An 11,701-nucleotide genomic window follows, 5' to 3' on the forward strand; every position below is an offset into this window, starting at 1 on the left:
ATCGCCGAGCGCCGCAGAGCCCGCGGCGGGCCGGGGGGCCGGAGCAGCTCGGCTGAGGGCTGGTAGCGCATGCAAGTGATATTCCCTGCACGCGGCAATGACTCTCGCTTCCCGGCAGGGCGCCTAGCGGGGGCTGCGGGCCTGCCTGGGCTGGCAGGGGGTGGTGCAGAGGACAGGCTGGCGAAGCACAAGGCATCCCGTGGGGTGGTGGGTCAGCACCCGCTCCCAGGCCGGCTGCTGGCGCATGGATGTCCACCGAATCATTAGCGCAGATGAGGCCAAAACTTCTTCACGTGGAGCCAAGGGGAGCACACGTTTTCCATAAAGCCTTTAGCCTCCCAAGCACCCAAATGGCAGGCTGCTCTGCAGGGGCCCCCCGGTGCTCGATGGCTGCGCTGCCTTGCTCCACTGGAGTGGCCTGGGGAGGAGCACGAGGACCTGGCCTGGCCAGGAGGTGTAGGCGGGGGCTGCAGGGACCCTGGGGAGCCGCTCATAGGTGTCGGGAAAGGGCTCCAGGTAAGGGCCCAAACTCAGCATTTTCAGATACCTCCTCGTGAGCAGCACTGGCCTTCGTGGATCTGACCGATAAAAGTCGCATCTCGCCCTCAGTGCCCAGTGGACTGCGGTGTTTCTCTTTGATTAGTAGTGAGGAGTAACTCCACTGAGCTTTATAGATCAGTAACAAAGTAGAAGCAATCTGTGTGAACGGATACTCAAATCTCATGTATTCCTCACAAAGCTGTGATCCTACATCCCTTAATGGTGCACCCATCCTTATACCGGCATGTGGAAAGCAGAAAAACCATCGGAGACGGACTGCCAAGGTTGTATCAGTCTCATCGCGGATCCGTCTGCCCTTCCACATCCAATGCTCAGATTATGATCAAATTGCTAAACTATAATCACAGCCAATGTGAGAGCTGAGAATGTATGGAACAGCTAATTTGTGGGATGCTCTGGCCACACATTCTCCGAGTCTTGCCTGCTCCACTGACCTCAATGTCACAGGGACACCTCTGTAGAAGTCATTGCCTCAGCACAGCCAACATAAGGTAGGCCTGGTGAGGACTCCAGCACTGAAGATGGGACACTTGCATCATCCATCTTCTCAGCATGGGTCTGCAACACCATCAGCACCACAAAGTCTCAAGATTTTTGTACAAGATTTTACATGAGTATCATAACTACTGTGGCTAAAGCAGTCTTTGAGCTATTAGTGTATTACTGATAAATGGCTCAGCGTTAATGGTAGTACATACTGGAACATACAGTACGTACTGTAATGAAACAGCTCATTGCGTACCTTAAATCAGTTTTAAAAAACATTTATGCCCTTCCCCTAACTGACTCAAACCTATTATTTTAATAGCTTTGTCCTGGTTGCAAAGCCTACGTTGTGCTTTCCTGCACTGCAATACATCTGTCCTCCATTTATCCAAAGGACAGATGTCATTCAGCAATATGTTTACGTTGCATTTAATGAGTGATCACACAGCAAAAATCAACAAGGAATGGGTTTGATTTTGTTAGACCATACTTGAAGAGGAAAAAAACTTTCTCAGAGTCACTGTATCCCTGTAGAAGTTGCTTAACTTTTTATAAAAGGGAGAAATTGGCACAAGGATAGATCTCCCTTAAACTATGCTTGCTCCCTTACATTTTTCTTTATTCAATCTTCAGATCTCTGAGTAGTGATTACTGACAAGATATGGTCCCAGAATGAGCACATCCTTTCTCATCTTCTGTTTTGAAAGAGCTCTGGAAAGTAACAGGCAGTAAGCAAAGCCCCAGAAAAGTTCAGATGGTATTTAGGTAGTTATATGTTATGAAATTATCAGTCTTTGTCCTTCCAGTGGAGTAAATTAAAACATTTTATAAAAATTACGTAATTTATCCTCATGACTCATTTAGGAGACAGGGAAGTTTCTTCAGTTGCAGACTGCAAAAATGAAGCACACAGGAGATGGTTCTCAGCAGGGAAACTCATCTTGCAGGAGTGGCATTGCTGCAGCTGTGGTGGTCCAAGGCTAACAGCAAAGCAAAGTTTGCAAGGAAGAGTATCATTTCTTAGACCAACCGATACAAATAAAAGAAACTGCCTCTCCTTATAAAACTCATCTCACCTATTGTGTAGTCTGTTTAGTCATTTACATTACGTATTTATTATACGAAGAAGCTATGAATTCCTAATGAAACAGAAATCCCCAGTCCTGCTACTGGCAATATTTTACAAGTAGTTTTTATCCAGTTCTGCTTCTGATCACTGATTTCATACACCAAACCATACTCTGCAAAATCAGAGCTACCCCTAATGGAGCTATTCTTATGCCAGTTCAGCAATATGCTTTGTATTATTTTAGAATTTATATAAGGAATCAATTTGTTCTGCAGTGAAAGAGAAATGTTGAGATAGAGCGCCAGATGAGTTTTCAAAATCAGTATCTACATCAGTTTCTCTAACATGTTCTCTTTGAATTATGAGTTACTACAGCCAACACAGCAACTTCAGTTTCTGATAGATTAAATGCTACTGGAAGCCCCCAGTGCTTGGATTCCTGGCCGATGAGTCTGAAACATCTCCAAAGGGAAGGCAGAGGAAGGGAACCTGTTTGGCGATTGTGCTCATTCAGCTGTAACTGAAAACCTCAGCCAAGATAGCTCCAGCAGCACCCTAAACACCCTTTTGATGGAAATTTTGTGAAACACTGTGTGTTAGTACAGTGAACGGGTACTAGGAAGCAATGAGACATTTTCTAAAAAGCTCCCCAGTCTTGGCAGGGCCTGAGACCAAAAGGCATAAAGATGGACAGGCACACGTATAATCTAAATGGCTAAAAATAACACTAAAGCCTATGCATGTCTTTTTTTGGTTCCAGAGAAACGCGGAGTTCATTGTCAGCCTGGTACTTTCCGTGTTCCAGAAAGCCCCCACATTTCAGCAGCCCATTATCTAATTCCTTCCCAAAACACTTCAGGATATACATGAAGTAATCATGTTTGTTCAGGAGACAAGTTAACACACACAAAAAAAACCCAAACTAAGAGACAAAGATCCAGAGGGAATCCCCTCCACTGGTGTGACTGAATCACACCACCCCTTTGACTGACTTTAGGAAAACAAAAGAAAAAATAAATTGCTCATTCAGACTTCAGAATTAATTTATCATTGTGGCAATCCACTTTCTTGACACCTCTATAATGGCAACGCTGGTTTCCTGTCATCATTGTTTTTTTCATTGGTTAAATCAGGCCGTTCCTGCAGTACGTACACTTTCCTTTTGCTTTGTCCTCATTCTTTGTTTATGTCTGACAACACTTCTGCCACTGCAATCCGCGCAGCTATTCAGGTGAGATATGCTTATCTACATCTTCTTCTCCTTACATTTCCACCTTTCTCTTCAGATCTAGGAATTAAAACGGTGATTAAGCCCTTACTAATGAGTGAGCAATTTCATGTCATTCTTTATTCAAGCCTTATGAAGAGCCAGAGACTTAAAAGTTCACTTAATTTACTGATATAGTTTAATTACTCTGTTAAGCAGGATAACACATACTATCTTTAAATTCTATATACATGACAGGAAAACATGTCCACCTTCAGATATCCCTTCCTCAATTTATTCCTAAATATGAAAGCAAATGTTTTACTGCCTTACCTTCAATCTCCTGTTTTTATTCTCACTGAAGTCTAACATTCATCCAAGAACCTTCCACTTGCTCAGCCACACAACTGAAGCATGACAGATCATCTTTTGTCATTCTGTCAGTGGTTCTGCTTACATATGGGTGACCTTTCACAGCACCAAGGAGCGGTGATCTCTCTGCACACCAGCTGATGCTCTACATGAAATGCATCTAAGGTGGCAGTTTAGTTCACATGGTGTACGTGTCTCTCTAGAAGTCCAAGAAAGAATGCATATGGCGACTGCACTAGCTCCTCACCGCTGGCTCTGGTCTTCGGATCACTGTTTAATTGGGCAGGTGGAGGGGAGTATCCTTGCTCTGTTTTACTAGTGTCCTTGTGCTACCAAGAAACAGTGAACTTCAGTTTCTAGTGCTGCCAATCCAGCATAATTCAGTTCTTTTTATATCCACACGCCTATTCTCTAATATTTAATTCAAATAAAAAACCAAGGAAAGAGAATGTAAGGAGAAACAGTAATAATATTTTTCTTGTTATTTAGGAGACTGAAGAAACAGTGGGTATCAGAGAGTGCATTTACTTCTTGAGGTCCAGTAAAACAACTGATCAAGCTACACAGCTGGATCATTGTGCAGCTACAGTTTTGAGTCTAGATTCCTGACTCCAGAGTAAGCCAGGTGACTCATCCTTTAAAGAGAACTGAACAATCACCGAACGCTTTTTAAATAGCAGAAAGGGGAGTGGATATATATGCATAGATGCTTTACGTATGGCCTATAAGTATGCATGTATTTATGAATAATATATATTAATATTTCTTTCAGACAAAATGATGAAGGATACTCGTGGAACCGCTGAAAGCGCTCATCATAAAAGAACAGCAACAAAAATCAAATGGGCTGAAAAAGCCATCTGATCTGTACTGTTCCCTTCTAAGACCAGTTGCAACACTGAGAGATCAGTAGCGGGTTTCACGTGCTTGCTGTAATTTGCAAGGTATTTCACCAATGTTTAAGATCACTAAGTGAGGCATATATTAATCACCGTGCTTCTGAACGTTCTCTGATGCCGCAGTCCAACCCACTTGTAATAATGGCACGCAAGGGCTGAGAAAACTCTACAGCATGTTTTGGAAATTCTTTTGATTTCTTCTGGAGGGGGAGAGGAGTAGGCAAGCAAAGGAAGGGGAATCTGTGTTTAAAACCTACACAGAAAAATTTAAGAGTCTGCCTACAAATCCCAGACTCAGGGGATGAAGCCTCATATCAGCTGTAACTCTCTGGCAGCAACTTTGCTTGAAATGGCCAGGGAGAAGGCTCCTTTCTACTAAGGGTGTGGGTGTGGAATTGTAATAGACGCTTCCATAAACTGCTGTCTGCTCAAATGTCATGATGTTGGCTTTCTGCCCCATTTTCAGCTGCACAGAACAGCAGATGGGCGGGGCAGAAACAATGAAGATCCCTTTTTAAGTCTCAGTTTGAAAAAATCTCCCAACCCTTTTTAGCCAAATAGCTCTTCTCCTAACTATGATGAATGGTATTTTCTAGATCCTGCTTTGGAAATTACAATTACTTTACCGTATACCTAACCTAATCCCAACCCCCAAGAATTTTATAGTGTGTGCAATTGGGAGCAAACAAGGACGAGTTAGCTGCACAAAGAACAGCAAGTGATCACTTTTTGTGAGTTTTCAGTTACTTCTTCAAAAAATGAAGAGTGTAATGTACATTAAAGTCGTGTTCCAGGTATAAAGTGGAATGAGCGGAGACAAAAGAGAAAATGTGAATAGTCATGAAAGGAGCTTAACAAAGCATTCAGTAACTGACATGGGTAGTAAAAGAGTGTGGAATTAGGAAGAAAGAAGTATTAAAGAAGTATTATTTTGTTCAGTCTGTTCAGAGATTGTTTGGCCCTTTTATGCAACAAGACAGGAAGCCAACTGAAGAAGCACGATCATGTCCATTATTAGCTTTAGAAATTCTTACAAATATAAGCTAGTTTCCAATCACAACAAAATCAAACTACTTTTCACATTTTTAATGAAAGAATCTTGCACTCCACTGCTACCCAGTATCTTGGAAAATAATAGGTGTAATATTTTTTAGTATATGTATTCGCATAGTGCAACCAACAAATGAAAGCATTTACACAGCCAAACCCCACTGTATATAAATACAATGCTGCCCCATTGAACACAGTTCAGCATTGCTAATTGCAGACTGCAGAACACCAAGCTATCATGTGTCACACTGGCAAACGCTTTGGTGAAGGTCAGTAAATGAACTAAGGATTTAACTCAGTGAGTTGTGGTTACATTATGTTAAAGATGGCAAAGGTTATTTATTCTTCAGTTTTGGTATCTAAGCTAACCTCCAGGTGTAGCACAGCAAGAAATTTTCACTACAGTCAACTGTTGCATATTAGACAAATTACAGTTACATTTCACCTTCCTCTGAACTTTGAGTCCGAACTCACACTGAGTTGTCAGGAGTATTACTCAAGCTTGCAATTTTTAAGTTTTGCCATTTAACTTGCAGAATTTTTGGTACCTGAAGAGTTTTATGGTCATGAATGAGGAAATCTGATACAAGAGGCTAGGTTTCTAGGTCTAGAGAGACAGAGACCATTTTTAGTAGGCTTTTCAGCATACTGCTGCTACTGGCTCTTAATCTGCATCTGCATCAACGTTGTTGCTATGACCCCAGCCATTCCTGAGGGAAAAGGGTTTCAGTTATAGTGAATTAATGATACTGGAAAAGGCACCGTGGCCTAGGCAGAGAAATGACACTATTTCTATTGTTACCTGCAGCAGTTTTAAAAGACTGTAAGTAATATAAAATTATACAGCAGCTGCGCCCTTAACAAACTACTGTGGACACTTTATTCAAATTAAATCGGAGAGAACATTGAAGTTTAGGGAGACAGCAATACATACTCTCAGCAGTGCCAGTTCAGATCTGTACTATAACTGTGTTTCACTAGTTACTAGGATTTGCTACTTGTATGTCACATCTGTTAAATGGGCTGAAGAACCTAGAATGTTTTTGAGTTTTTACAATTTGAAGGCTAAGATGTCTATAGTGATTCGGATGTGTACATCAATGATGACTCAATATTTAGACCTAATTAAGGAAAGGAAAATGAAGAACGGAGGCTTATTGGGCTTAATCAACTCATATACACTTCAAGGAGCACATGGAATAAAATACTTGGTTTCATTTGTGTTCTCCTTCAGTAAATAGCACTAGTAGATGCATAGTTCTTTTTTGTCAAAGATTTTAAACTGTTCCTCAACTATGAGTCTCCTTCTGTGGGAAAGTAAGGCACAGAGTGGTGTAAACAGCTTGCCAAGCAACCGGTGGCAGAGCCAAAATCAGAATTCAGATTGCTTGCCCACCTGCCTTCCTTCTATCCTTGCTGCTGAACAAGTTACCCAACATGAGACCTTTTCAGATGGAAGAACAAACAAGCAAAGGAGTGAAACTAAATATAAGCAAAGTGAAAATGACCAGTACGAGAGTCCAAATAAGCAAAATGCAAAAAGGAAACAGTAAAAACACTGTAAAATAAAATTAGAGATTACAATTAAAAAGTAATCTCCATTTTAACGCATGACTGCTAATGGTGTGTTAATGATTTTCCTCATATACACAGGGCTTTCATCCAAAACTCTGAATGAAACCATTCATGCTCTTCCGTGTATCTTTTACCAGAAGATATCAGTGCTCCTTAGCCAAGGTGCTCCTTATTTTTGTTCATTTTGCTTGCCAGTTTTCACCGTGTGTCATTTCAATGCTGGGGAAAGCATCAGCTTGACAGCTTCGCAGGCTAATGTTCTCTCTTTGCAGAGACGGGAAGGATATGCGGCAGCGGAGGAAGCTTGCTACAACAGCGCTCAGCTGCATGCCTCAGCTCAGCTCTGCCCCGAATGAACCCGCTGGCACAGTTCCGTCCCCCTTTGCTTGCGAGAGAGTCAGTTAGGGACAACAGCAATACTGGTTTCTGTGATGCTTTTTCTGCTAGAAACTGGACTCAGGCACAGTTCACATCATCCATCAGACTGTGTTAACATGGTAACAATTTCTAGTCACTAATGACCTGGGCTGGATTTGACTGGGCAACAGGCCATAAACAAGAAAGCCTCCCTAAACCATTACCAGCTCCTCTGAACCATTCAAACCTCTGTAATGCTGGCAAAAAAGAGGCACTTTTTAAAATAAAGCTTCTCACAACTGACAGAGAAGCAGTCGCCCCCGCACACACCTTATTCACTCACTGTACTGAACTGGCATTCCTTCAAGAGCTGGGAAGGGCCCAGAGCTGCTGATTCAAAGACATTTGGAATAAGAACTCAAAAATTGAAGGTTTTTGTTCCTTTCTGGCTTCTTGCTTCTTTCCTTGGCCTGCTCTGCCTGCCCATGCTGAATGTCAATCAGCAGAGCAGTAGCACCTTTGCAAAGAAGTCCCAAGTATCTTGGCAAATACATTAACAAGCATGTGAAAAAACCCAAGGTTTCCACAACTCCAAAGAAGAAAAGGCTGGTTTAGAGTGGTGGAGGCTGAGCGACAGACAGGGACAAAAGGGTCAGGAATCAATGAAGTTACACAATGTTGTCTAAACTACAGCAGACACAGAGGTGTCTTTTTCAGAAAAGACTTCTAAATGATCCTCGTAGTGCATCCACAGCTTATTTTCAGAGACATTTGCTTACATCAAACACCCCTGGAAAAATTCCAATAAGGAAATTGCCAGAATCAGTTGCTATCTGCACTTGCAGAGAATTGCATCTTATGTCAAAGTGGTTGTGATCAACCCAAAGCATTTCTCAAAAAAGGCAGTTGCATTTTTATTCAAGTCTCTGCCACCTTATAATTGACAGCTATTTGATGTTCAGTGCCATCTTGGAATGAGTAACAGCTCAAAAGTTCATTATGAATTTCTTATGAACCTGTGGTTAGGACCAGCCTAAGTGAGCAAACAGAAAAAACTGATTTGAATTCAACAAATTCAAGTCTCCCTCTTTGATGGCCTGATGAAACTGGATGATCTCGATCTTTTATAACTACTGAATAGCTGGGAATCTGTTTCTTTTGCAACCTGTCAGTTGGACAGCTACATTTAAAAAAGGAGCTGTTTTCCTGATGATTACCATATGAAGCTCTAAGTGACTGAGCATTTTATCTTTCCATTTTAGCAAGCAAATGTTGTATTTACTATGTTTAATAACATTTTCAAGGTCAATATAACAGGATATTCCCTACAATTGTTTAAATTATTAGTATAACATTTTGAATCTTAAAAATAAATACAGTGGTTTTAAGATGGCTGGTCAAATTCTGCAGCTACATTGATTAAAATCCTAAGCAATTCCGTTCACTTCATGAAATTCATTGCAGTTTCAAGCATCTGTAACAGGGAAGAGAATTTACGTGGTTTTTTTTTTGCATTGCTAAAACAGAAAGAGAAAACAAAAGCACTCAGTAGTGCTAATATGAATCCTAACATTGTCTCCATTGGGATGAGGCATACTGTAATAAAAAAATATTTAATCTTTTAAGGCTAAATCATGTTAAACTATCCTTGTTACACAGGCAGGGTAGGCCTCTCAGAGCAAGTATGAGAAGAGGTTTGGATGTTCTTTGGATTTCTTCAAGTTTCCTGGTAGATCCCACCGCAACAGGAAACTGAGGAGTTGAGCAATAGGCTTGGCACAATAACCTCATTGATCTCTCAATTATTTCTGCTAAAAGAAAGAAAAATACAAATAGCAAAAGGAATTGGAGAAGTCAGGATATGCTGGTTTATGTGTGCATTGTAGAAATTATTAGCTAAGGTAGAGGGAAAGAACATCAAATGGGATAATGTCCCTGCATGATTATCTTCAGACTACTCTGATTAGTGACAAATAGTAGAGAGCTGGAGATCTATACAAATGTCATTAGACCAAGGGTTGTAATGTGATTTAGTGACGTGGCTACAGTGATAGCTGGTTCCCTTGACATGGCAAAACAGATGGTGTTTTAGCATTGTTGGTTCACTACTGTGCTAAAAAGCAAGCATCCAACATAAAAGTTTGTATAAGTAGGCAAGCAAGGGGTTGATGCTTATTTGCATCACTTGTATTAAACTGATGATTTAAATTGGCATAAGGAGAGTCAGGTCCTAAGACAAAATGTACTTCAAAACACTGCAAAAGCACAATGCAGTTTGATCTTTCCAGCACACCAAATAAAGACTAATTCATTTTCCCACTGTTCCCGCTCCTGTTTTTCTTTCATTCCCAATCACCTTGCTTTGTCTTCGACTCTCACAGGCCTGGCTATCACTGGCTTCTCTAGGTGGCACTTGCTGGGGGATGCTTTCTGCAGCAGCAGTGGGCAGCAGCTTCTGCTGCACAGTTTTGTTTCGGGCCATCACCAGTCACAGTCATACTGGCTGGGCTCCAGCTGGCCATGCTAGTTCTCAGATTGCTTTTTCTGGCTATCTATTGGGCAGTCCTCATCCCATAATAGGGCAATTTTTAACTCTTCTCTCAAGGGAAGTAGCAAGAAATAAACTTTCTTTGGGATAATGAGAGATAATGCTGCTTGCAACCCCATAAAACTTTTGGGGTTGTTTTTGTAATCTTAATTATATCTTGGTTAATTTAACCCAGTGGTCTCTGGGATATAGCAGCGTCTCATCTACTTCAGGGCATCATACCAGGAGAGCCAGAAAAAAGTCTGTAGGAAATTGCCCCAGTCCTTTTCTACTCTTCAGCCAATTAAGAATGACAGAGACCCTCTTCAGTGACTGGAGGACAGGAGTCTGGGTACGTACAGTGCAGCAACCTAAATGCATTCATAAGCAAATGGATTTTTGTTATTAAATGATACAGTTTTATGAATAACTGAATCTTAATATAATTATTTCCAACCAACTTCCATCCATCAACAAAATCAACACAAAAAGACATTCTTAGTGAATATATAGGACAGAGTGAAGTTAACTATTTGAAAACTTGGTTGTCAAATTCATATTGGTGATTAGGTTCTTTATAGACTAATTGCAGCTGATCTCTTTTTTAGCATTTTACGGTATGTCTGTCATCATCAATCTACGAAGCATATGAATACAATTTTCTGTTTTACAACCTTGATTTAATTTCATTTGTGAGTGCTAGGAAACAAATTTAGCAATGTTGTGCAACTAATGAGCAAGGCCCTGAAACACAGTGTGCAAAAACATATTCCCTGTAACTTCTATCCATCTTCTGGAGGACATAATGCAGTTACTGTTTGCCTTCTTTCATGGTCATATTGTTCATACCAATGGGAGTACGCTCCCTCATGACATATGACTGGCAAAACATCAGTGTGCATTGAAAACAGATACTCTGCAACAGTCTTCAGACACTCCGCATCTAAGCAGAGATGAATGGAATGAAAATATTCTCAGCCTAAGATAGGAAAGGGAGGAGATGGTTCATAGGTTTCAGCACTTCCTTGAAGGCCTTCACAACATAAATAGTAAATTATGTACCTGATACGCTTGAACTCATTGACAAAGCAAAGAACCAAGTCCTCAGCACTAGTTTTGAGTGATCATTTAACAAAACACCATTTCTGTGATCATTTTGTTTTTCTACAATATTTGTAAATTCACAAGGGAAGAAGAGAGCTTATGCACAGAAGACAACACTGTGCTTTCTGTTTATTTTGGACACAAAATAAGACCGAGAGCTTCCTCTAAAATCCTGCTCAGAACATAGACTAAAAGAATGCCTCCAAGAGGAAGTACTGAAAAGTAAAAAGGCAGTGCAGGCAACGCTGCCGAGACTCACTACAGAAAGTCAGTCAGTGTGTCAGAGTTCTGGTTAGTACCCTGAACGTAAGCCTGGGAGACAGAAATTGCCATATAATTCTTTCTGCAACATATAATTACATTCTTAACCTCTTTGTCTTTTTTTCCTTTTTGATAAAGGGAAAATAATTCATTTCCAGGAATATAAGTGGCTTTAATTCACTTGGATCAAGCCTCTTTTTTTTTTTTTTTTTTTTTTCCCCCACCCTCCCCCA

The 11,701-nt window shown here is 40.9% G+C and overlaps 1 protein-coding gene across 1 annotated transcript in view; it reads right to left on the reverse strand.

Annotated features, from left to right (window-relative positions):
- The window catches only part of GNB4 (G protein subunit beta 4), a 78,680-nt gene that overhangs the window by 33,941 nt on the left and 33,038 nt on the right, over nt 1–11,701 (reverse strand). The window lies entirely within an intron of this gene.

This window comes from Aptenodytes forsteri, unplaced genomic scaffold (genome assembly GCF_000699145.1).
Source record: "Aptenodytes forsteri isolate BGI_AS27 unplaced genomic scaffold, ASM69914v1 Scaffold72, whole genome shotgun sequence".
Classification (NCBI taxonomy): Eukaryota; Metazoa; Chordata; class Aves; order Sphenisciformes; family Spheniscidae; genus Aptenodytes; species Aptenodytes forsteri.